The 26,418-nt window shown below is 54.3% G+C and overlaps 1 protein-coding gene across 5 annotated transcripts in view; it reads right to left on the bottom strand.

Annotated features, from left to right (window-relative positions):
* Positions 1-26,418, bottom strand: part of FSIP1 (fibrous sheath interacting protein 1) — a 941,373-nt gene that overhangs the window by 496,107 nt on the left and 418,848 nt on the right. The window lies entirely within an intron of this gene.

A 26,418-nucleotide genomic window follows, 5' to 3' on the forward strand; every position in this document is an offset into this window, starting at 1 on the left:
GATGTAGAGGCACTTTTCTTGCTTTCAAGTATGTTGGACATGCTCAATACAGTGCCCTGTGAATTAGTAGTGACGTGTTGAAGGCAATCCTGTTGCTTACGGGAAGCCAGTGGAGTTTTCGGAGAGCTGAGGACATGTGCTCCTATGGGAAGGCTGAGAACCATGCACGCATTCGCATTCAGTTTATTAACCAGATAGTCGGGCAGGCCCAAGTATACAGCGTTCCCATAGTCCAGTCTATATGTCATCAGAGCTTGGACCACCAGTTGTCTAGCAGACGACGATGGATAGTGCTGAAACTTCCTCAGCATCCGTTTTGCTTTCTGGGAACCGGGAAAGTTGTTGATTAGCATGTTTCTCCAGCACTGTGGAGAGGGCTGGGAGAATCGAGATGGGCCGATAATTAGACCGGTCCTGACCGTCGCCTGAAATATTGTTTGCAGTGATAGGATTTGAGCCCGTGTCCATGACTTGGGGACAGTGGCTGAGGCGAGTGAGGTGTTCATGAACTGGTTAGCAGGAGGGTTAATGGCCTTCGCTCCCATGGACAAAAGATTAGTGGGGCATGGATCAGACGGAGAGCCTGATTTGAGACTCCCAATAGCGTGGAGAGAGTCTTCCAAGGGAGTTGGGTCAAAACTATTCAGAGACCATGTTAAGTTGGAGGATTGCTTAGTTTGGTGACTGGTATCCATCCTCTCCACTCTCCGTCCTGGGGAGGGGAGGGGAGGCTGGCTGGGATGTTGGAGATCTTCTCCTGGAAATAGTCAGCCAGATGTTCACTAAGGCCCAGTTAGAAGCTGAGGACTAGATCCAGAGCCCTGCACAAACAAGGGCCACATATTAATTCAGCCTCATTTAACACATACTTTGATTCTGCCCCAGTGAAACACTCTTTAACTGAAAAGGTAAGGAAACCTAAAGCCTATGTTCTCTGCTGTCCCTGGTAGCAATGGAAGCTCCTGCCCTCATCACCTCAGCCCTGAAACACTCACCAAGCATAGTTTAAACACAGTACAGAGACACTGTACACAGCCAGCTAATGCGGGGGGGGGGGGGCGGCAGCAGGTGATGTGTAACACAGGAAAGAAACCACGCCTAATAAGCTAGGGCATGGCGCACCTGCATAGGGTGCACAACATAGGGCAGACAAACTGCACAGAACCACCTAGGACATGGAGGCTAGGGCGGAGAAGACCTTCACAAGGTGCACAACATAGTAAACAACCTGCACACAACCAGCTGGCGCATGGAGGACCTTCACAAGGTGCACAACATAGGAAAGACACACAACCAGCTAGAGCATGGCGGCTAGGGAAGAGAGGACATACCCAAGGTACACAACATAGGATAGACACACAACCAACAAGGGCATGGCGGCTAGGGCAGGTAGGACATGCACAAGGTACACAACATAGGAAAGAAACACAACCACCTTGGGCATGGCGGCTAGGTCAGAGAGGGCATGCACAAGGTGCAAAGCATAAGAAAGAACCTAAACAGTACCAGCTAGGGCATGGTGGCTAGGGCAGAGAGGATCTGCACAAGGTACATAACATAGGATAGACACACAACCAGCTAGGGCACGGCGGCTATGGGAGGGAGGAAAGGCACAAGGTACACAATGCAGGAAAGACACCTGCAGCTTGGGCATGGCGGCTATGGCAGGGAGGACATGCACAAGGTACACAACATAAGACAGACACACTGCACACAACCAGCTAGGGCATGATGGCTAGGGTAGAGAGGACACACAACCAGCTAGAGCATGGCGGCTCTGGCAGGGAGGACATGCACAAGGTACACAACGCAGGAAAGACACTACCAGCTAGGGTATGGCAGCTATGGCAGGGAGGACAGGCACAAGGTACACAATGCAGGAAAGACACTACCAGCTAGGGCATGGCGGCTAGGGCAGAGAGGACATGCACAAGGTGCAAAACGTAGAAAAGACACTACCAGCTAGGGCATGGCGGCTAGGGCAGAGAGGACATGCACAAGGTGCAAAACGTAGAAAAGACACTACCAGCTGGGGCATGGCGGCTAGGGCAGAGAGGACATGCACAAGGTACACAGCATAGAAAAAAAGAACCTGCACAGTACCAGCTAGGGCATGGTGGGTAGGGCAGAGAGGACCAGCACAAGGTACACAACATAGAATAGACACACAACCAGCTAGGGCATGGCGGCTATGGCAGGGAGGACAGGCACCAGGTACACAATGCAGGAAAGACACTACCAGCTAGGGCATGGCGGCTAGGGCAGAGAGGACATGCACAAGGTGCACAACGTACACAAGACACTACCAGCTAGGGCATGGCAGCTAGGACAGAGAGTACATGCACAAGGTGCACAGCATAGGAAAGAACCTGCACAGTACCAGCTAGGGCATGGCGGCTAGGGCAGAGAGGACCTGCACAAGGTACACAGCATAGGAAATAACCTGCACAGTACCAGCTAAGGCATGGTGGCTAGGGCAGAGAGGACCTGCACAAGCTACACAACATAGGATAGACACACAACCAGCTAGGGCATGGAGGCTATGGTAGGGAGGAAATGCACAAGGTGCACGACATAGGACAGATACACTGCACACAACCAGCTAGGGCATGGAGGACCTTCATAAGAAGCACAACACAGAAGCGATCCTGCAAGCCCACTGACCTGGTCAGTGTACCTGCACTCCCCGCGCAGCTCCACCCCTAAGTAGCTGCCTCCTGAGTGCACTCTGACCCTTCTGGGTCAGGTGTTCGGGGCCCTCAACCACCCACAGGCTCCTGACTGGGCCTTTTACCTGGTGGTCCAGTGGAAGAGCATTCTGCTCCTCTGCCCTATGTCCCTCTACTGCTTCTGTCTTTTCTTTGCTCTCTCTTTTTCTTTCCTCCTACTCTTTGTGCCTTTATTCTCTTCTTGCCTTTTTCTCAGTTTTGTTCCTATTGCCTCTTTTCTCTTATTTCCTCTTTTTTGCCCTTCAGTGTTTTCCCATTTTTCCCACCACTGCCGACCCCCTGCGGACCCTCGTCCTTCCAGCACACCGTTATTCCTCCTCCCTACTTCCCACCTCCAAGCTCTCACCCTCACACTACTTAATGGCGGCCACCACACGGCCCGTGCGCTGGCGCTATAGGCGGGTCAAAGGCAAGCTCATCTGCCCCCATCCGTGACCTGACGGCGCCCAGTGCCGGGACCCTGGTCTACCACCGCTGCGACACCAGCATCTTCCACTATCTTAATTCCGGACGCAACAAAAACTGCCAGCTCTCTACGCCGACCAACACCCACGGCCCACTACCTTGCCTTCACTGCGGCCTCACCTTCACCCACCTCTGTACCCTGGCTCCCTCAACCAACCTTCCGACCCTCACAGCACCCAAGCCGCTCAAGTGCACCCTCCTCAAAGTACAATCCCTCAACGAACACACCATAGCGATCTGGGACCTCCGCGACACCGCTTTGCCCCGACATCGCCTTCCTGATAGAAACCTGGACAAACTCCAGCTCAGCGCCAGACATAGCCACCGCCATCCCTGATGGCTACAAGATCATCCACAAGGACTGTCCCATCCAGCCAGGAGGTGGCATCGCCATCACCCACAAACGCTCCCTCCGCCTAATCACCCACTCACCAACATGGAACACCTCCACTTCGAGATCTCAACCAACCCGAAAACTACCCTCTGCAGCACCCTCGTCTACAGACACCCGGTCCCCGTACCTCTTTCACCAACGCCATTGTTGACCTCATCCCTCCCCAAGCCTACGCATCCACCGACTATGTCCTACTTGGAGACCTCAACTTCCACCTGGAAAACCAAAAGAATCCCAACACCTCCTTCCTCCTTGAGAACATTGCAAACTTAGGACTTAAACAGCTAGGGCCAGATGTAGGTGGCTAAATGCCGGTCGGTAACTCCGAAATTCGGTAAATTTCAGCGTTACCGACCGGTATTTAGCCATTCCTAATGTAGGTAAGGAATCGGTAAAAAAGGAATCGGTAAATACCGATTCCTTATTGCTCTTGCATTTAAGGAATCGGTAATACCGATTCCTTAAATGCAATGTAGGAAGCACATTAAAGAGTGCTTTTGGGCCTTAAGGAATCGGTAATTACCACCAACTTCAAGTTGGTGTTAATTACCGATTTCCTTTAAAAAAGCACTTTTTTGCTTTTTTAAGAGAGCCATGTGGCACACATCCATGCCCTTAGGGCATGATTGTGCGCCACATGTGCACACATGCACATTTCAGGGGTGCAACAGGGTGTAATTTGGACACCTTGGCACCCTTGAAATACCTCCCAGTATTACTGATTCGGTTATACCGAATCGCTAATATTGAATGTTTTCACATTCATTCCTATGGGCCTCCAAGCTCATAGGAATGAATGGGTAGGAATTCCTCATTACCGAATCTCAATTACCGATTCGGTAATAAGGAATATTAAGGATTCGGTATTTTTTACCGAATCTTTACCTACATAGGAAATACTGATTTCTTAATACCAAATCAGTAAAATTCGGTATTAAGAAATCAGTATTTCACATTTACCTACATCTGGCCCTAAGTCACCTCTCCCACGCACACAGCATGACACACACTCGACCCTGTCTTCGCCACAGGAAACAGCATCTCCTGCAGCCACACCATCAGACTCCTCTGGACTGATCACCACTGCATCCACTTCTCTTCAAACAAACCCACCGCACACCTGCACGCCCACCGTTTACCCCGCAAAAGCTGGAACAGAGTCACAGAAGATCAACTCACTACCTTCAACGACACATCACCACTGACATCCTCAGTCAACACCACAGCACACAACCTCCACCAATGGATCGCACACTGCGCTGAAACCCTTACCCTCCCTCAGAAAAGCCACTGGCAAACAACACATCTAGAAAGCAAGATGGTTCATCCCCGCGCTTCAAGTGTCCAGACGCACCTGTAGACGACTCGAGAAGACATGGAGTGTTAGAAGGGCGCCCTCAGGGAGCCCGATGGTGTCGGACTGACCACCCCGAGGACCACCGTTCCGTAGGCGAGTAGCCGAGCGCCGCTGAGAAGCCTCCTGGGCGAGGTCCTTCTCCTATGATCGTATCAGCCAAGCAACCCCACCACCACAAAGGGACACAGCCAGGGTATTTATTCTTATAGGATTTTATCGGTTATCAAGGCAGGTTTCTGTGGCAATATTTACAGGTGGATCGAGGGATCCAAGAGAGTCTCAAAGTCTGGTTTGGGATGGGGTAGCGGGACAGTCTCAGTCTTAGCCTGGTACTGGACACCCTGCGCCTAGCTCTCAATCCTCGAGCCGGGGGGGGGGGTTCCGGGAGCCGGGACGTCGTCCACACGGTTCGGGGGGTTGCTGCGGTGAGGTCGAGCCGCGACGAGGTCAGCAGGGCTCCGATGGTTTACTTCTGCGAGGTCGAGCTGCGACGAGGTCAGCAGGGCTCCGATGGTCTACTTCTGCAAGGTCGAACCGCGACGAGGTCAGCAGGGCTCCGATGTTCCGGGAGGGTCTTCTTCTCAGCAAAGGGGGAGCCGCGACGCAGTCAGCAGGGCTCAGAGGTCCAAGTTCCCAGTAATGAGTCTTTCTCCGTAGGGTCAGCCGCGATCCGATCAGCAGGGCTCTTGACTCCAGGATACAACTGCCGTCCTGGTTTGAGGCTGCCCCAGATATAGGTCTGGACCCCTTTGATGTCCGGACCCTTGCGCCTGGGGGGCGGAGGGGCCGGGATGGGAGAGGCCAGACACCCAGCGGGAGAGGCGCCAGCGCCCAGGAAGGCCGGAGGGCGATCGAAACCAGGCGTTGGGGACCGGTTGGGGGTCCCATCGATACTCCACTCCTCCATGTCGGGGGAGTGGCCACTTGGTGCCCCCTGGCCGGATCTTGGTGCCTCGATGTCGGGGTTTCGCTGGGGCCGAGGCTGGGGCGAGCCGTGTCGCGTAGGCTGGTGCAGGTAGCAAGGTACAATCCGGAGGGCCCCCGAAGGGTGGGGGCTGCCCTCGTCGGGTCGGGTAGGAGGGTTCGGGACCACGCCACGAGGCCGGGTCCAACAGGCGTCCCCCCCAGCTGAAGGCAGGGAGAGTCACCCATCGTCTTGGGGAGTCTCCTCGCAGAGGCGGAAGAAGCGGGACAGGCCGTCGGCGTTGGCGTGGTTGTTGCTGGGCCGATGATCTACAGTGAAGTCCATCCCCTGCAGAGAGATGGACCATCGCAACAACTTCGGGTTCTCGCCTCTCATCTGCATCAACCACCGCAAGGGTCGGTGGTCGGTTTGGACCCGAAAGTGGGTGCCAAAGAGGTAGGGCCGGAGCTTCTTAAGGGCCCACACCACGGCGAAGGCCTCTCGTTCGATGGTGCGCCATCTCTGCTCCCGGGGCAGCAGGCGCCGGCTGATGAAGGCCACCGGCTGGTCAATCCCCTCAGAATTCACTTGGGACAAGACAGCCCCGATTCCGTACTCCGAGGCATCCGTCTGCACCACAAACTCCTTGCTGTAGTCGGGGGCTTGTAGCACGGGAGCGGTACACATCGCTGTCTTGAGGGTCTCGAAGGCCGCCTGACAGCGGGGCGTCCAGTGCACCTTCTTGGGCTGTTTCCTTGATGTGAGCTCCGTGAGGGGGCCCACAATGCTTCCATAGTTCTGAATAAACCGCCTGTAATAGCCCGTGAGTCCCAGGAAGGCCCTTACAGCAGTTTGGGTGGTTGGGGGCTCCCAGGCTACGATAGCGTCGATCTTTGGCTGGAGGGGAGCCACATGGCCGCTCCCCACTTGATGTCCCAGATAGGTTACTGATCCTTGGCCTATCTGACACTTGCTGGCTTTTACGGTAAGTCCGGCCCTTTGGAGGGCGGTCAGGACCTCCCCGAGGTGCCTCAGGTGCTTGGCCCAGTGGCTGCTGAACACCGCACTATCGTCCAGGTAGGCGGCGCTGAACGCTTCTAGGCCGGCCAGTACCTTATTTACCAGCCTCTGGAAGGTCGCCGGGGCATTTTTCATGCCGAAGGGCATCACTCAGAAGTGGTAATGGTCATCGGGGGTGGAGAAAGCGGAGCGCTCTTGGGCGCCGGGGGTGAGCCCGATCTGCCAGTATCCGGCGGTGAGGTCGAAGGTGCTAAGGTAACGGGCTGCTCCTAGGCGGTCGATCAGTTCATCTGCCCAAGGAATGGGATGGGCATCGGTTTTGGTGACGGCATTCAATCCCCGATAGTCCACGCAAAACCGGAGCTCCGGGGTGGTGCCGGGGGCAGCAGCTTTCGGCACCAGGACCACAGGGCTGGCCCAGGGACTGTCGGAGGGTTCGATGACCCCCAGGGCCAACATATTGGCGACCTCGGCATGGATGCAGGCCCGCACTCGCTCGGGGACCCGGTAGGCTCGGTGTCGCACTGGGGGGCTGTCCCCGGTGTCGACGTCGTGGACGCACCATCGGGTGACTCCGGGAGTGAGGGAGAAGAGAGCAGCGAAGCGATGCAGCAGTCCTTGACACTCTCGGCGCTGATCGGGAGTCAGGGTGGCGGAGAGGATGACTCCCTCCACGGAGCCGTCCTTTTCGGAGGTTTTCAGGAGGTCGGGTAAGGGCTCGGAGTCGTCCTCGGCCCCATCGTCCGTAGCCATCAACAGGCTAAGTTCTGTTCGGGCAAAGTGGGGTTTGAGCCTGTTGGCATGGAGGACCCGGAGGGGGTTCCTGGGGGATTCCAGGTCGACCAGGTAGGTGACGGGGCTCTTCTTCTTGACCACCTTGAAGGGCCCGGTCCACTTGTCTTGGAGGGCACAGGGGTCAACGGGCGACATGACCCAGACCCGCTGGCCGGGCTCGAACTCGATGGAGGAGGCGTTCTGGTCATACCAGCATTTCATCTCCTCCTGGCTGGCCTCGAGGTTGGCTTCGGCCAGCTCCCTGAATTTCCGGGTTTGGTTTCGCAGGGTCAGGAGGTACCGATAGACGTCGGGGGGAGCATCTTGGATGGTGGTCTCCCAGCCTTCCTTGACCAGGCTGAGAGGGCCTCGGACAGGGTGTCCGTACAGGAGTTCGAAGGGGCTGAACCTCAGGGACTTTTGCGGGACCTCCCGATAGGCAAACAGGGGGCAGGGCAGCAGGACGTCCCACTTGCGTCTCAGGGGCTCCTCCAGGCCTTTGATCATCCCTTTCAATGTCCGGTTAAATCGTTCGACTAGACCGTTACCCTGGGGGTTGTATGGGGTGGTGAATTTGTAGATGACCCCGCACTGTTGCCACAGGGACCGCATATACTTCGAGATAAAGTTGGTGCCTCGGTCGCTCACCACCTCCCGGGGGAAGCCTACTTGGGAGAAGATTCCCATCAAGGCCCGGCCCACCGCAGGGGCCGTCACTGTTCGGAGAGGGATGGCCTCGGGGTATCGGGTGGCACGGTCGACCAGGACGAGGATGAAGCGATGCCCCTGGGAGGTTCAGGGGTCCAGGGGCCCCACGATGTCGATCCCCACTCGCTCGAACGGGGTGTTGACTATTGGAAAGGGCTGGAGAGGGGCTTTGACCCTTCCCCCGCTCTTCCCGCTGGCTTGGCAGGTCGGGCAGGTCCGGAAATGATTGTCCACGTCTTTCCGCATGCGGGGCCAGTAGAAGTGGGTCAGCAGGCGGCTGTATGTTTTGTCCTGTCCCAGGTGCCCGGCGAGGGGCACATCATGCGCCAGATTGAGGAGGAAGTCCCGGAATCTGAGGGGGACCACCAGCACGCGGCTGGCCCCCAATTCTGCGGTCTTCTGCTCGCTGTAGAGGAGGTCATTGTCCCAATAGACCCAGTGGGTCCCCGCCTGGTCTCCGGCGGCCTGGGCGGCTGCTTGCTGTCGGGTCCCTTCGAGGGAGGGGCAGGTCTTTTGTTCTTGGCGGACCTGCTCCCTTGTGGGGCCACCTTCTTGGTGCCATTGGGCGAGTTTGGGGAGGTCGCCGAGTGCGGCGACCTCGTACGGGGCGAGTTCTGGCGGCCCGGCCTTGGTGTCGGCTTCATCTTCGACGGAGGGGGCTGGTGGTTCGGGCCATTCCGGCTCTTCGGGGGGGGCCTCGACGCTCGGTTGGATGGCCCGGGCGGTCGTGGACTGGGTGGTCGCGCAGACCTATTCGGGCAGTCCCAGCATCCCCAGATGCTCTCGGCGCTCAACGTGGGCCCAGGGGGAACTTTCCAGATCGTTCCCGAGGAGGCAGTCCACGGGGGTGTCGTCGCGGACGGTGACCTTCAGCATGCCCGACACTCCCCCCCACTCGAAGGGGATCCGGGCCATCTGGCACAAGCTCTTAGTGTTGTCTGCCGACCGGACGGGGCACAGTACATTAGGCAAGATCTATTCGGGGGTCACCAAGTGGCAGCGGACGGCTGTCACGCTGGCTCTGGTGTCTCGGAGGGCTTCAGCCCGGCGTCCATTAATGGTGACCCACTGTTGGTACTTCTGGGTGTTGCTCGGGATGGGAGCCCGGGGTACCATCTCCCGGCGACCCAGGCAGACTAATGTCATGGCGGCGGGTTCCCACTCGGTTGGTCCCGCGTCGTAGTTCTCTTCCTCTTCTCCCCCTTCCCCCAGGGCAGCGGCCGCCAGCTGGCGGGGGGGTGGCCCGGTGGTCCCCGCCCGTCGGTTCACGGGGCAGGTAGGGTCGCTGGCATAGTGCCCTGGTTGTTGGCAGTTGTAGCACGTCACTGTCGGTCGAGGCCCTGGTCGGGCCCCTCTTCGGGCGAGGGACGGGGACGTGCGGTTTGAGGGCGGTCCCCGGGGAGGACTCCGGGGTGGCCCCGCTGGAAAGTCTCTGTTTCTGTTCGATCCCCCTCCTCTGCCCCGCTGGCGGGGGGGCCCGTGGGGTTCCGCTGGTACTCCCCCATCGAGTTCCTAGGGACCCGGGTGTTCACCCATCGATCGGCCTCGCGGCGAGCTTCCGCGGCTCGGTCAGCTTGCTGTCGAGGAGGTGCTGTCTCAGCTCGATGAAGCAGTTGTTGGAGAGGTGCTCCCATACAATGAGGTCGAACAGTTGTTCGTAGGAGGCGACCTTGCTGCCCTTGATCCAACCTTCCAGGGCTCTGCTAAAAAAAGTCTACGTATTCCACCCAGGTGGTACCGGGGAGCTTCTTGCAGTCCCGGAAGCGTTGGCGGTACATCTCGGGGGTGAGCCCATAGCGGGTGAGCAGGGCCTCCTTCATATGGTCACAGGAGGTCATCACTGCGTCTGGAAGCTGTAGCAGGGTGTCTCTGCCTTCGCTGAGGAACCGTCCCCATAGGCCGGCACCCCAATCTTTCCGGGGTACCCGATGGGCGGTCATGGCTACTTCGTAGGCCTTGAACCATTGTTGGATGTCGTCGTTCTTGTAGTATTCTTTGACGACATCCTTGGGGATATGTACTTTCGCCTCGACCGGTGTGGGGGTGTCTCGGTTTCCGGGGGTGCCGGTCTCTCCATTTCTGGACTTGATTTCAAGTTCTTTAAGGCCCCGCTCATGCTCGAGGGTTAGCCTCCTCTCTTCCAGTTCTCGGTGTCGCTTTTTCTCCTCTATCTCTTCCTGCAGCCGCAGTTGCTCTAGGGCCAATTTCTTTTCGGCTAGTAGGAGTTCGCCGTCCAGGCGGAGTCGGGCGGGCTCTAACTCGTGGGTCCTGACCCTCTCCCGTTCTCGTATCTCTTCCGGGGAGAGGCCGGTCTCTATGCTGGTTGTCCTCCCCTCTGCCGGGGCTGCGGTTGGTTGCCGGTGTACGTTTGGCACCGGGTTTTCTTCGGTTTGGGGGGAGGCCGCTTCGGACTCTACCCAGGCCTTTAGGGCTTTTTGCAGGTCCTCTTTTGTGTTTAATCCAGTGGTTGCGATGCCTTTGTCTTTACAAAACTGTTTTAGTTCCTTATGTGTATATTCCTCCAACCGTTCTTGTCGGAATTCCGTGGTTGGGGTGGTCTGCTGGTCGTTCATGGTTACCCTGTGTCTAGGTAGGTAGTGGGTGAGTTACTCGCTGTACGATCTGCGTCGGGCTCGGATCGCACCGCTGGCCACCAATGTTAGAAGGGCGCCCTCAGGGAGCCCGATGGTGTCGGACTGACCACCCCGAGGACCACCGTTCCGTAGGCGAGTAGCCGAGCGCCGCTGAGAAGCCTCCTGGGCGAGGTCCTTCTCCTATGATCGTATCAGCCAAGCAACCCCACCACCACAAAGGGACACAGCCAGGGTATTTATTCTTATAGGATTTTATCGGTTATCAAGGCAGGTTTCTGTGGCAATATTTACAGGTGGATCGAGGGATCCAAGACAGTCTCAAAGTCTGGTTTGGGATGGGGTAGCGGGACAGTCTCAGTCTTAGCCTGGTACTGGACACCCTGCGCCTAGCTCTCAATCCTCGAGCCGGGGGGGGGGGTTCCGGGAGCCGGGACGTCATACGCACGGTTCGGGGGATTGCTGCGGTGAGGTCGAGCCGTTACGAGGTCAGCAGGGCTCCGATGGTTTACTTCTGCGAGGTCGAGCCGCGACGAGATCAGCAGGGCTCCGATGGTCTACTTCTGCGAGGTCGAGCCGCGACGAGGTCAGCAGGGCTCCGATGTTCCGGGAGGGTCTTCTTCTCAGCAAAGGGGGGAGCCGCGACGCAGTCAGCAGGGCTCAGAGGTCCAAGTTCCCAGTAATGAGTCTTTCTCCGTAGGGTCAGCCGCGATCCGATCAGCAGGGCTCTTGACTCCAGGATACAACTGCCATCCTGGTTTGAGGCTGCCCCAGATATAGGTCTGGACCCCTTTGATGTCCGGACCCTTGCGCCTGGGGGGCGGAGGGGCCGGGATGGGAGAGGCCAGACACCCAGCGGGAGAGGCGCCAGCGCCCAGGAAGACCGGAGGGCGATCGAAAGCAGGCGTTGGGGACCGGTTGGGGGTCCCATCGAAACTCCCCTCCTCCGGAATCGGTGGAGTGGCCACTTGGTGCCCCCTGGCCGGATCTTGGTGCCTCGATGTCGGGGCTTCGCTGGGGCCGGGGCGAGCCGTGTCGCGTAGGCTGGTGCAGGTAGCAAGGTACAATCCGGAGGGCCCCTGAAGGGTGGGGGCTGCCCTCGTCGGGTCGGGTAGGAGGGTTCGGGACCACGCCACGAGGCCAGGTCCAACATGGAGGAACAACAAAACCCTAGAAGCCCACGCCGCCTTTAAAGCAGCCACCACCGCACACCACCATCTCATCAATACCACAGGGAAGAAGGTCCTCCAAGACAGAATCACCAACAACGTACACAATAGCAAAGATCTCTTCAGCATCATCAAGGAGTTTGCCAAACACAACAGCAAGGACACAGACGTCCCACCCTCTCAAGACCTCCTCAACATACTCAGCACCTACTACCACAAGATCAAGCCTATCTACAACAACTTTGATACCCAGGACCACCCCACCACGCCAGCAACCACCACAACCGACTCTGACCACCCCGACCGACTCTACACAGCTGGTCCCCACTCACCACGGACGACACCTTAAAGACCATGAAAAGCATCCACTCCTTCGGAACCCTGCCTGCACCACATCTTCCACAGAGCCACCTCCGCCATCGCACCCGAGCAATGCCAGACCATTAACAGCTCCCTCAAGACCGCCACCTTCCCCAACGACTGAAAACACACCTAGATCAACCCCCTCCTGAAGAAATCCTATGCGGACCCGACGGACCTCAAGAACTTCAGGTCCATCTCCCTGCTCCCCTTCCCAGCCAAAGTAATCGAAAAAGCCATCAATAGCCAGCTCGCCGACTTTATCAAATCCAACCACGTCCTGGACATCTCCCAATCCAGAATCTGAAGCAATCACAGCACCGAGACCACCCTCCTCGCCGCCATTGACGACATCCGCTCCCTCCACGACCAACACAAAACCACGGCCCTCCTCCTACTGGACCTCTTGGCGGCCTTTAACACCGTCCCCGACCGCACCCTAGACACAAGACTCAAGAATGCTGGTATCCGAGACAAGGCTCTCAATGGGATCCGCTCCTTCTGCACTGGCAGAACACCACAGGTTAAACTCCCAATGTACCTCTCGAAACTGACTGAGTACTCTCTTCAACGTCTACATGGCCCCCCTTGCAGCCATCGTCAGGAACCATGGGCTCAACATCGTTTCATAAGCCGACGACTCTCAGATGATCCTCTCCCTCACCAAAGAACCCACTGTCGCCAGGAACAACTTCCACAAAGGAATGAAAGCTGTTACCGCCTGGATGAAGGAGAGCTGCCTGAAGCACAACTCAGACAAGACAGAAGTTCTCATTCATCCTGGGAGCCTACCCCTCTGCTTGGAACGTATCCTGGTGACCCTACCCCCACGAACCATGCACGAAACCTCGGCATCGTACTGGACTCCTCACCCACAATGGACCGCCAGATAAACACCGTCTCCTTAGCCTTTTTCAATACACTCTGCCTGCTTTAAAAGACCTTCAGATGGATCCATACCGAATCCAGGAAGACAGTCACCCATACCTTCATCAGCAGCAGACTCACCCTACGCCGGCGTCACCCAGAAACTCCTCTGAAGACTCCAGAATGTCCAAAACCCAGAAACAAGACTAATTCTCAACATACCCCATCGCAGCCACATCACTCAACACCTAAACAACCTCCACTGGCTCCCATTCGACATAAGAATAACCTTCAAACTCCTCACCCACGCATACAAGGCCCTTCACAACGCCGGACCCGCATACCTGAATCACAGCCTCACATTCCACATACCCAACAGACACCTCTGCTCCGCCCAGCTTTCCCTGGCTACCGTCCCACGAATCTGCAAGACCAGAACCGGAGGAATGTCCTTCTCCTACCTTGCCTCCAAGACATAGAACACCCTGCCCATCCACCTCAGGAAATCACCCTCGCTGATGCAATTTAGGAAGGACCTCAAGACCTAGCTCTTTGGATGAACTCAGCACTTAGTCTGATCCGCTGAGCCCCCTTCCCCACAGCACCTTGAGACCCTCATGGGCGAGAAGCCGTGCTTTACAAACCGTGATTGATTGACTGCAGACAACTAGTCAGGGCATGGATGCTAGAGCAGAGAGGACCTGCACAAGGTACACAACATAGGATAGACACACAACCATGTAGGACATGGAGGTTTAGGCACAGAGGACCTGCACAAGGTACACAACATAGGATAGACACACAACCATGTAGGACATGGAGGCTAGGGCAGAGAGGACCTGCACGAGGTGCACAACATAGGGCGGGTAAACTGCACACAAACACCTATGGCATGGTGCACCTACAGAAGGTGCACAACATAGAAAAGAACCTGCACAAAACCAACTAGGGGATGGAGGACCAGCACAAGGCACACAACACAGGACAGGACCAGCAGCTCAGAGCACAGGACACAAACAACTAAGGCTTGGAGGATATACACAAGGTGCAAAACTTAGAAATGGTCCTGCACAACAGCATAAAGCGCAGGACAGGAGCACAACCCAGACAGGACCTGCATAAGGCGCACAACACAAGACATGTCCTGCACACAAACAACTAAGGAATGGATGGCTGGCATGACAAAGGACGTGATTTACACAATCCATAGAGGACCTTCAGAAGGTTCACAATACAGTACAAGTTTACTGCACACAGGTAGGTAAAGTGTGCTACAACTGCCCAATGCACACCAGGAGCTCAGACCAGGCAGCCAGTAGTCCGGAGGTGCTGCTCAGGCAAGGCAGCCGGAAGTCCAGAGGTGCTGCTCAGACCAGGCAGCCGGAAGTCGAAGGATATCGCTCAGATCAGGCAGCCGGATGTCCATAGAGGGGCCGCTCAGACCAGACAGCCGAAAAACCAGTGTTGCCGCACAGCCCAAGCAGCCTTATGTCCAGAGGCGTGCTCAGATCAGGCAGCCGAAAACCCAGAGGTGCTGCTCTTCCCGCATGTAGGGCTCAATTATCTCACGACAGCCATTCCCAAAGCCAACCAGCACCTCATTCACTTCTGAGGATCACAAGGTGCGGTTCTCAATGCACACGGAACGGATTTTGTACCACAGAAGAATCAGCATCTCATCCTCGTAAGGTTGAATAATGCAGAGGCCGATAATAATAACCATTGCTAGTTACAGTACTATCGAACGGGGGAATGGTTAACATTATGCATTATCACTTTTATTCACCCTGCTGCATTTTAAAGAACAAGAGAATGAAGAATCTTTCAAGAACACAGAAAGGTAAACAGAACACTCTTGTCTCAAGTAAGTCCTCTGCCCTCTATATTCCCCCCTCTTCTACTTGCTGGCCCTGCGGGTCTGGGAGGGAGATATTGTCCACCTGCTGTGGAAATGCCCCTCACTGGCTCATAACTTGACTTCTAGGACAGCAACAATCAGGAAAACAGTCCCTCTTCGAGGACCCACCACACCCCAGCTGATCCTCCTTAAGGACACCATACAATGCACCAATATCACCAGCCAACAATCCAGATGGCTGCACAGATGTGTATCCCCCGGTTATGGCGTACGAATGATTGACCATCATACGACTCCTGGCTTCAGGAAATGCACAAAACGGTGTCCTTCTTGCAAGACTAAATGACCGTCTGGAGAATTTCTGGAGGGTCCTTCAAAGGCCCTTGGCACTGCTCATACGTGATACTAGTGGCATTTTACAGGGGACCCAACTCTTGGTGTTAATGATGTGCCCATTAAAAGATCCCAAACTTGACCTGACAACTCTGTGCCAAGGACTACATGACACATCCATTAGGACTTTTTCGATCTTACATATCTGGACACAGAAGGACTGCTGTTCTTGGACCTAATGATGCTCACTGCCCATCTCCCCCCTCTCCTACCCCCTCAAACCCCCCTCCATTCCCGCCCACCAATCCTTTCCTTCTTTTGCCTCATCTTGCCCCAACCATCTCTCATCCACCCTCCTCAACATCCTCTCGCCCTTTTTTTCCTCCATCATTGTTACAGTTCCAAAGCGTATTTTATGTTATGTTGTTCTATCCTGGAGCCCATCAACGAGACTGCACTTTTGACTCTCACATACCGCTGGATCCTTGGAAGCATGTGCATGAGGTTGCTCGCTCCATGTAAAGTTGAAACACTGGCGTGTTCATTGCGATTTGTTGCTATTTCTTGTACACAGAACGTAAAGCTTAATATGGTCAATATAAACAAAAATAATAAGTTGAACTTCAGGTTTACATGATTTTATGAAATCTGGATTAAAATAAGTCAAGACAGTCTTTTGATTTCCAAATTGATGGGAAGTAGATTATGTGAATGGAGTAATGGTAGTGAGTAAAGACAGGTTAATTGTTTGCTGCAATTTAGTATATTTGACTTACATTCTAATGTTTACAGGTAGACAGTTCCTGGCTGCCTGAAACGAAGGAGCTTTTATTAACCAATCGTCCAGGTAGGGGACTACCTGGTGACGTGAGCGTCTCAGAAAGGCAGCTATCGGTGCCATGCATTTTGTGAAGACCCTGGGAGCCTAATTCAAACCGAAGGGAAGCACTCTGAACTGATAATGGCACTCCACCACTTCGAACATGAGATATCTTTGATGCTTGGGGTGAATGGGGATGTGAAAATAAGCATTGAGAAGATCGAGAGATATTCTGCAGAGACAACATCTTGAAAAGTTGGTTTTTGATGAATTTGTTCAGTAACCGGAAGGTCCAAGACCTGACTCCATTTTCCTGTTTAAGCTTAAGAAAAAGTGGGAATAAAATCCTCGATTGCGCTGATGTAAGGGTCCTTTTCGATGGCGCGTTTGGAGAGAAGAGTTTTTTATTTGACTCTTGAGATCTGGCAGATGACGATGAAATACCTTCGGAGGAGGGGTAGTTGGAGGATACTGAACAGACTGTAGGGTATGACCGTGATGTAAGACATCCAAAACCCATCTGTCCGACAAGATAGATGTCAAATTTTTTAAGAATTTTGAGCAGGTTGGTCCGAATTGTTGTGGGACTGTAGTGGTGGGGGCCTGGAGAAAATTATTGCTTCTTGTGAGAATCCTGTTGCCTTCCGGCAGATTGCCGTCTTTTACGACCGGCAGGTCACAAATTGGACGATGCAGTGCCGGACCTGTAAGGATGGTTGTACGCCTGATAGGATGTTCGAGTGTACTGTTGGAACCGCTGTTGGAACTGCGGTCTGGATGCATCCTGCCCTTGAACTCTGCCCCGAAATGACTGGAAATGATGTTGTTGTAGCGTTGCCAGGGATTTAGCCGTGTCTGTGTCCTTTATAGACTGAAGAGCTTCGTCTATATGATTTCAGAATAGGCATTCGCCGTCAAAAGGCATATCTAGCACCTTAGCCTGAACATCAGGACGGAAGGTAGTTGCCTTCAGCCACCCCTGAAGTCCTCAACACAGCTACTCCTGCCATTTGCCGTCAAGAGTCAAGTCGAAGAGATATCCGTCGCAATCTCTAACATCTCAGTGGAAGCTCTTTCTCCTTCTGATAAGATATCCTTTGCTTCATTTTTCTTATCTTCAGGAGTATGTTCTAAAAGCGAGGAGATGTCCGACCACCTCTGTCGGTCGTATCTACCCAGAATGGTCATAGCGTTAAAGGCTCTTATAGAGGTAGCCGCCAGGGCGGCAAACCTCTTCCCTATGTTGTCTAGCCGATGTCCTTCTTTATCCGGAGGTGCAGAACATTGAGATGCCGGATTTTTAGCTCTTCTTTGAGCAGCCTGCACGATTACCGAATCTGGTCTAGGATGACCGACGAGGCATGTGGGTGAATTATCCAGGCTCGTCGACGAAGGTCTCGTCATCGGAGATGGTCTCGTCGATGGTGACGCCGTCGTCAGGGTTCACTGCGGGCCCATTGACGCAGCGGCTGTTGACGTAGTGAACATTGTCCTGGAATTACCTCAGGTCTAACAGGGACCGCCGTCGACGGACGAGAAGAAAGATCTCTCACTGGTGTTAAAGAAGCAGAAACTGGAGCAGAAGATGTTGTTAAGAGTTCCTTCAGTCTGCTTTCTGTGGCGTTTCTCTTTATATCTTTTCCTGCTCCTGTGATTTTGACCTCTTGGAGTCCCCTTGGATAGAAGAGGAGCTACCTTCTTTCCTTTTCCTGGAGGAAGAGTGGGGCTTTTCTTCAGTGTCAGATTCAGAAACTGCCTTTTTCTTCTGGAGCCAAAGGAGCAGACTTCCTTCCCTATACTTGAGGGTTTGGGCCGAGAAGGTGAGGCAGTATTTGCATTCCCTGGGATTATGGTCAGGGTAGAGGCAATAAAGACATTGCTTGTGGGGATCTTCTGAGAAAAGTCTGGATTTGCCACAAGACTTACAGGGCCTAAACAACACTTTTTATCTGGCATTATGAAAGTCACAGAAAGAAATACCTTGAGCTGAAAGCTGCAGGTCAAAAGTTGAAAAAGCCAACTGTCACTGAGCAGAGCTCAACGAGACTCCCAATCACACGACGTGCTGTAAGAAATTTGAGGTGTGGTGGCTCTGTGAAGAGGGTTACTCTGAGGTCTCTGCTGTGATTGGCTGAACTGTGGGTGTTATAAAATGAGGTTGATAGAGTGCTCAATTGAATTTTTTCTCTATGGAGGTCTATGCAATGTATTCAGTACTACTATTTCTACTGTTACCGTGGGACTCCCACCATGACGACGGGGACGATTCAACCATGTGAATCTATAAAAGATACAATACTGGAGAACTAAGGAAAGGGTTGGAAAAATTTGGGGGTCCTTCCCAGAGGTGGAGCTAGACAGACGGGGGATACTCCCATGTCCTTTGTCCAGTCTTGCGCCAGAGCGGAAACCAAGGGTTCCTGAACTGGCTCAAACTGTAGTATGCAAGGAGGGCACCAAATGTGGCTTTCAAAGCAGTGTGGTGGCGCTGGCAAGTGCGCCAACCCCAGCCCTAAAACACTAAGGGGCATATGCATCAAGCTAACCAAAAGCGATTCCTTAATAGCAAGAAATAAGGAATCGTTATTAAGGAATCGCTTTTGGGTATGCATCAACAGATTCGGTAAATATTAGCGATTCCGTAAAAATCGCTATTTTTACCGATTATACAATAGCGGGGCATGCAAACTCCGAATAGCTATTAGCGAGTTCGGTAATTCCGAATTAGCAAATAGCGAATTCGGTATTAGCGAAATCGCAAATGACCGCGTCGCACCGGGAACGTGCAGATGACATCACCAACCAGGAAATACAGCAGCCCCACCCTCATTGCATCGACAGAGGAGCAAACAGGAGCACTGACTGCAGACTGCCTGTGCAGACTGAAGCCACACAGACTGTTCCATCAGCAAAAGAACTACATCCATGGAGAAAGGAAGCCCCATCCAGCGCTGAGGCTACGAAGCGCAAGTTCTCCGACAGGGAGCTGGAGCACCTAATAGAGGGAGTCTCCAGCAAGCACGATCGCCTCTTCGGGAAGCTGTCCCTCAAGGTGCCTGAGGCGGAGAAGCGCCGCATATGGCTGCGCATCCGCGAGAGGGTGAATGCAGTAGGTGTGACGCCCCGCAGCATCGACGACCTCAAAAAAAGGTGGTACGACCTGCGGAAGCGTGCGAAGGAGAGGATAGCAGAGAGGCTCCGGGACGCAAGCAGAACGGGAGGCGGCCATTCCACGGTCCAGGCTAACACTGCCCTGGAGGAGCTGGTGGAAGGAACAATTGAGCGGGAAGCCGTCGTGGGAGTGACCCAGTTGGACACGTCCGGCGCAGCCACAAGTGCCCAAGGTAAGATGCATGCCTGTGCCCATACCCAGCATAGCGTAAATCCCATTCAAGGCCCCCAGCAGGATCTGAGTGTGCATGCAGCTTTGCAACACACAGCTTGACTCCTAACACTAGTGCATCATGGGAGTTGTAGTCTACTCAGGCAAGTGTGCATGTAAAGGGGTAAATGCAATAACCATTCACCAGATCAGTAGAAGCTGGGTATAGACAGTATATTTAGTGGATCACGGAGGGACATGTATGTGCACAACACTACGTAGGTCTAACCATCCCACTAACCATGCACTGTTTCACACACAGATGCATCACCTGGGGATTCAGATGACAGCGGGCAGCTGGTAATCTCCGAAACACCGGTTGATTCAGACCTTGAGATAGTGCAGAATGCCCTCACATCACCTACACCTGCCACCCCACCAGCACCACCAGCACCAGCAACACCAGCACCAGCAACACCAGCAACACCAGCACCACCAGCACCAGCCACACCAGCTGCTGCCACGACAGCCACCAAAGCGCCGCGGCGCAGGTCCCAGGTTGCACCCTTGCCGGTGATGGAAACACCCACCACACAAACGGGACACGGTCAGCGCGCCATCACACCACCTGATGCACCACCTGTCCGCGCCAGGCTAACACAGCGGCGCAGGTCTGGCCAACGTTCGGTCTCATCAGGCAACCTGGATCTCCAACACACTCCTGGCATTGAGGAGAGGATGCTGTCTGTACAGCGCGTGCAGAGCCGCCACATGGCAACCATCAGCACCAACATCGTGCACCTTGTTCGTGAAATGCGAGCCATGACTGCCGCAGTAACGGCCATGGGCACGGCGGTCAGGGACATGAGCACTGTGGTGGCAGAGGGCAATGCTCACCTCAGGGAAGATGTACAGGAGCTCACCAGTGCCATGAGGGAGGGCCATGAGTGCCAGAAGAGGAGGCACCGATAGCAATTGTTGCGTTCCGCTGCCGCTACTAAGGCTAACACGCGCCACAGCAACAGTACCGCAGTGTTGGCACGCCGCACTGTGTCCTTGCAGGTCGACCTTGGGCACTTCTGCGGGGATGTGGCAAAGGCACTGGGGCAGTTGACCACTGCTGTGGAACACTTCCAGAGCAGCACATGCAGTGCTGCAGCTTGGGGGGGGATGACGCTTGTGAGGCTGCCTCCAGTGTCAGCAGCGTGTCACTGGCAGAGGCCAGCACCAGGCGCCGCAGTTCGCGGGCATCCACGGGGACAGGCCGTGGTGAGGCAATGGAGACACCTGAGCGGAGGCTTGGGTTACGTGGCAAGCGCCACTAGACAGTTGAACATGCATACAGGACCATGGTGGGGCAACCATGGACAGCCACTTACTGAGTATGCACAGGCGTGAGTTTAAGGCACATTTGATTTTTATTTTGGCAATTGGAGCATGATTTGCATTGCTAGTTTTGTTGCACAAACCTCAGTGCTACTGTGCATTAAACAGTTGCACCCCAAACTAAATTGTCATGTTTCATTCTCACATGTTTCAAAAATGATTTTGCATTATGTATGTCCGCCTCCTATGGCCCTCTGCTGTGTTCGGGACGTGTGCCTGTCGTTGTTGGGCGGGTGGTTGGTCGTCCCGTTGGTCCTCATTCCTGTCCACCTCTATGGGTATCCCCCTTCTGGTCGCTATGTTGTGCAGCATTGCGCATACAGCAATTATCCGGCAGCATGTTTCAGGTCTTATGTAGGATTCTGAAGCGACTCTTCAGAATCCCAAATGTCCTCTCTATGACATTCCTAGTGCTGATGTGTGCAGCGTTGTAGCGATGTTCCTGTCGGGTGGCTGGATTGATGTATGGGGTGAGTATGTATTCACGCAGGGCGTAAGCACTGTCACCTAGAAGATAGAAGCATAGACTTAGCATTGGTGATGTACATACATGTGTGGTGTTGGTGTGGGGAAGCGTAATTTTTACGTACCTAGCAGGAGTCCCTCTCCAAATTCTCCGTTGATTAGTCGCCTGTGCATTCCACTGTTGCGGAAGATGTAGGAGTCGTGTGTGCTCCCTGGGAATTGTGCCACTAGGTCCGTTATGATGTTATTGGCATCGCACACAACCTGCACGTTGATTGAGTGGTATGACTTGCGGTTCCGGAAAATGTACTCATTTGCTGCGGGTGGACATATGGGGATATGCGTGCAGTCGATGCATCCAATCACATGTGGGAATTGTGCCACCTGGTAGAATGCCTGTTTGGTGCGGTCCAACTGCTGTGGGGTTGTGGGGAAGCTGATGTGGGTGTGTAGCATTGTCAGCATGGCATCGAGGAATTTCTTGAAGAAGCGTGACAGTGCGCTTTGCGATACGCCTCCGGCAACCGCAATTACCCCCTGGAAACTCCCTGAGGCCAGTAGGTGCAGGCTGCATAGGACCTGAACGTGCGCAGGGATTGCATTGGTCCGGTGTGTCTGGTGCTGCAGTAATGGTTCCAGGTCTGCAATCAGGCGCATGATCATTGCACGATTGAGGCGATACTCCGCGTACACCTCGTCCTCATTCTGCCCCAGCAAGGTTATGCGCAGTCTGAAGACTCGCTCCTGGACCCTTCTCCTGCGCTGTCCTTCTGCATTGATACGCATCCTCCTTGCAAGCACGTAGAGGGCAGCCATTTTGTGGGAGCCAACAGGGTCTCCTGGGCCACATTTAAGGGTCTTGTGATTGCCTCAATCATTTGCACATGTTGAAATTGTTTTTTTGCATTTGCTTTTTTTTTTTTTAACTTTACCTCCAGGTTTTGATTCCCCTTATTTAGCTCATGCAAAATAGCGATTTTGGGGATTTTCGTTATTAGCGACTGTTGTTGCATTGGGGTGCGATTCGTTATTTGCTAATGGCACTTTCCAGGAGCTAATGGTGATTTCGGTAACTGCTAAAGCGGTATTTAGCGATTCGGTAATTTTGCATTTTGGTTATTAGCGATTCGGTATTTTGGCGGATTTATTTTAGCGATTCGTTATTTGCTCACGTTTTTGGTTCATGCATTTGAAGTGGGTATTTTTTAATCGGTAACGGGCGGTTTTTGCGATTCGGTATTTTACCGACTGGATTTTGGCTTGATGCATGAGGCTGTAAGTCCTGTCTGGGAAGTGGCCACACCTCCCTGTGACAGGAAACCTATTGTTCTACCTTCCCCGGCTCCAGCTTGGCTCAGCAGCAGGAGGGCAGAATCATGTCTGTGGTCTGCAGCAGCACTAGCTGGCTTGCAGACCCTAAAACTAAGTTACCAGGAGTACAGGGCAGTCCCTAAGGAGCCCCCTGTACATGGGATCATAATTCCAACACTGGAATCGGCGTTGGGGTATTACTGCAACATGTTTGATACTAAACATGACCAGGTTCGGTGCAGCCACTATATAGTTAGACAACACGTAATGACTGATATCCACTATATGTCTAAACAAGCATTTGCAATGCAAGAGGTTCGGTTAGGATTTGAGATTTCTGCCTCAGATTAACAAACTGGCGGGTGTGTGCTTCGGCACACTGAAACTCCTAAAGAAGTTTTTGCCGCTTTTACCGAAAAGGGCTAAGGAAATGGTGACCCGCGTGCTCATCCTGTCAAGGTTAGCTAATGCCAACGCCCTGTACATTGGTTTCCCAGGCATATCAGCTAAAAAAGCTACAGATTGGAGGGAGGAGCCTAGCGCGCAACCAAGATGGCCGCGTAGGCTTGTGGCTCCCGAGGGCCTCCGCAACCTCCCACGTCTATCCTGTCATAATCCTGATTTTTTCGACGGGCTTTTGTTTATGATCTTGCGCTCAGGTGCCACTCGTTTTCCGAATCGAAATTGGACTCCGGGAACGGGTTTTTTGGCGATCTGAAGTTTGCGGCCTTCTCCGGCCTTGGTCCCGGACTCGGGTTGGTGAGGTGCTGGGCCTGCCCCGGACCCCGCACTTTCACTTTCGGTTTCGAGTTGGTCCACTGACACTGATGAGAAGACATTGGGAGAGCTGCGCCGAGTACGGAGTGCAAAGCCTAGTCTTGACCTGTAAACGGGCCTGCTTCAGCTAGCGGCCCGGATCTCCTAGCCTTCCTCCGGGTGCTGGAGGGTGCTGACTTTGCTGATCGCTGACGATGACGACAAGGGTGGATGGCGACAAACTGAAACCCAAATCTACCCGGAGGGGAGCCTATTCCCAGGCCAACAATATGGACCGCTATGCGCAGCCAAAGGGATCCCCTAGTGGATCACGTAAATCGCCTGAGCTGCCCAAGGAGGCCTCGGGCGCATCACCCGAATTGACTCTGCTGGATGTCATGGGGGCCATTGAGGAGATGAAGGTGACTGTGAACCAACAACTGGATACTCTGGCCAACAAATTGGACTCGGTGCTGATTGATGTCACCTTGGTCAGAGCGGACCTGTTGAAAACCAATGACCGGGTCGACTCGTTGGCCCAAGCGTCGTCGAGCCTAACGGTAGATGTGGCCGCTTTGCAGACGACGGTGCGGAGGTAACAGCTCACTAGTGACCTGACTGAGCGTCGCCTCGAGGACTCTGAAGGCAGGGCCAGGCGGAACAACGTCCGCATTATCGGCGTGCCCGAACGATCGGAGGAGTCTGCTGTGGATCTCTTTGTGGAGGATCTAGTGGTGACTCATCTAGCACCCAAAGGGCTGAGCAAGTTCTTCGCTGTTGAACGGGCCCACAGGATTCCAGGGGGTGCGCCTAAGGTGGGGGCCCCCCCCGCGGCCGATCATTGCCCGACTTTTTAATTTTCGGGATAGAGACGCTATCCTGCAGGCGTCGAGGGTGGCTGGGCCATTACGATTTGAGAACTCTAATGTTAGCTTTTCCCCAGACTTTACGCAAGCGGTTCAAAAGCAACGGATGGGTTTCTCGGCCATCAAACGGCGCTTGAGAGACATGAACTTCAAGTATGCGATGCTATTCCCGGCTAGGCTGCGGGTCGAGCTAGATGGTCGCTCACACTTCTTCGACCGGCCGGAGGCGGTGGGAGAGTGGCTGGATGCCCTGCCCAAGAGTCGGGAGCCGGAGGGTCGGATGACGGAGAGCGGAGAGGGTCTGACGGAGTAGGAATGGAACAGTGATTTTGGCGCTGGACTGCACTGGTAACGTTTTGCACCTGTGGCTGCACTGGACTCCAGTTTGTGACACTTTGCCCCGTGGTGTTTGGAGGTTGCGGGGGGCTTGCTGGGGCCCTTTCCCCCTTCTGGGGGTTCTTTTTTTGTCCTTTTTGTAGTGAATTTTATATTGGGGCGACAGGCACACTGCAGGTTGGGGGGGTGTTCGGGCTCACGCAGGGGTGCAGGGAGGGGGGAGTTTTGTTGGGGTTGATGGGGTGGGGTTGGGGGTTGTTTGTTTGTTTCACAAGGCGGGGTAATATTTCATGTTGTGCTACTATGATTGTGCTCCCCGGGAGAGGGATGTTTTGTGTTGGGAGGGATGGGGGGTAGGGGGCTGAAACTTCTTTCCTGGAATGTGAATGGTCTGGGGGACAGGATAAAGCGGGGGGTAGTCCTGCAGTTCTTGAAACGTATTTCGCCTGACATTGTGTTCCTGCAGGAAACGCACCTCATAGGGAACTCTTTCCATGCCATGAACAGACGAGGGTATCGCCTTCTGGCCCATTCTGGTTTTACCTCTGGCTCGAGGGGAGTGGGCATTTTAGTCAGGACCTCTCTCCCGTTGGTGGTGGATGAGGTGCTCCACGATGACAGAGGGCACTACACTGCGCTGGTGGGGAGGTGGGAGGGTAGGTTGATTACGCTGGTCACGGTCTATGTGCCGCCGGGCCTGCAGACGGCCACCTATGCCGATTTGGGACGCCTGCTGCTTGGGCTTCCGGGGGGGGGGGGTGTTGGTCCTGGGGGGGGACTTTAACGCTGTGGTTTCCGGAGTTGAGGATCGATACCCCCCTAGGGACCTCCCTCGGGCCCAGAACTGGCTGGGGGGCTTTCTGGATACCCTGGGACTGATAGATTGCTGGCGGTTGAAACACCCTGGACAGGCGTAGTATACCTTCCATTCCGGGGCCCATGGTAGTCTTTCGAGGCTTGACTATATGCTAGTGCCTGCGGCCCAAGCTGGGATGATCGGGGAGGTGCGACATTTGGCACGCAGTATATCAGATCACTCCCCCCTCTTGTTACACCTAGATATCGCCCTGGGGGCGGAGGGGAGGGTGGCGCCGATCAACCCCTGGTACCTACGAAACCCCATGATTCCTGCAGACCTGGTTAAGTCTCTGGAACACTACTTTAATGACAACGTGGGGTCGGTGTCTTCCGCCATCTCCCTTTGGGAGGCCTTTAAGACGGTGCTCCGGGGCCAGGCCCTATCTCTCATTTCCTACACCAAAAAATGCGCTGCGCAGGAGGTTGTTCGGCTAGAAGATGAGATCACTGAGTTGGAGAGTGATTTGGAGCAAGGTGTTACGGATGATAGATTGCATGTGTTGGAGCTTAAGCAGGCCGACTATAAGGCGCTGGTTACTGAATCTGCTAGGAGTATGAGCAGGGAGCAACAGGGGCGTTTGTATGATATGGGTGATAAGGCCGGGAAGTTGATTGCTTGGTTGGATAAGAAGGAGAGAGCGAGTCGAGTGGTACCGGAGGTTGAGAGGGTGGACGGTGTGTGTGTGACGAACCCCGGTGATATAGTTGATTGCTTGGCGGAGTATTTTCACGGGGTCTACTCTCCGGTCTCAGAGCGCTCGGAGGAAGG

The sequence above is a fragment of the Triturus cristatus genome, chromosome 9, assembly GCF_964204655.1.
Source record: "Triturus cristatus chromosome 9, aTriCri1.1, whole genome shotgun sequence".
Taxonomy (NCBI): Eukaryota; Metazoa; Chordata; class Amphibia; order Caudata; family Salamandridae; genus Triturus; species Triturus cristatus.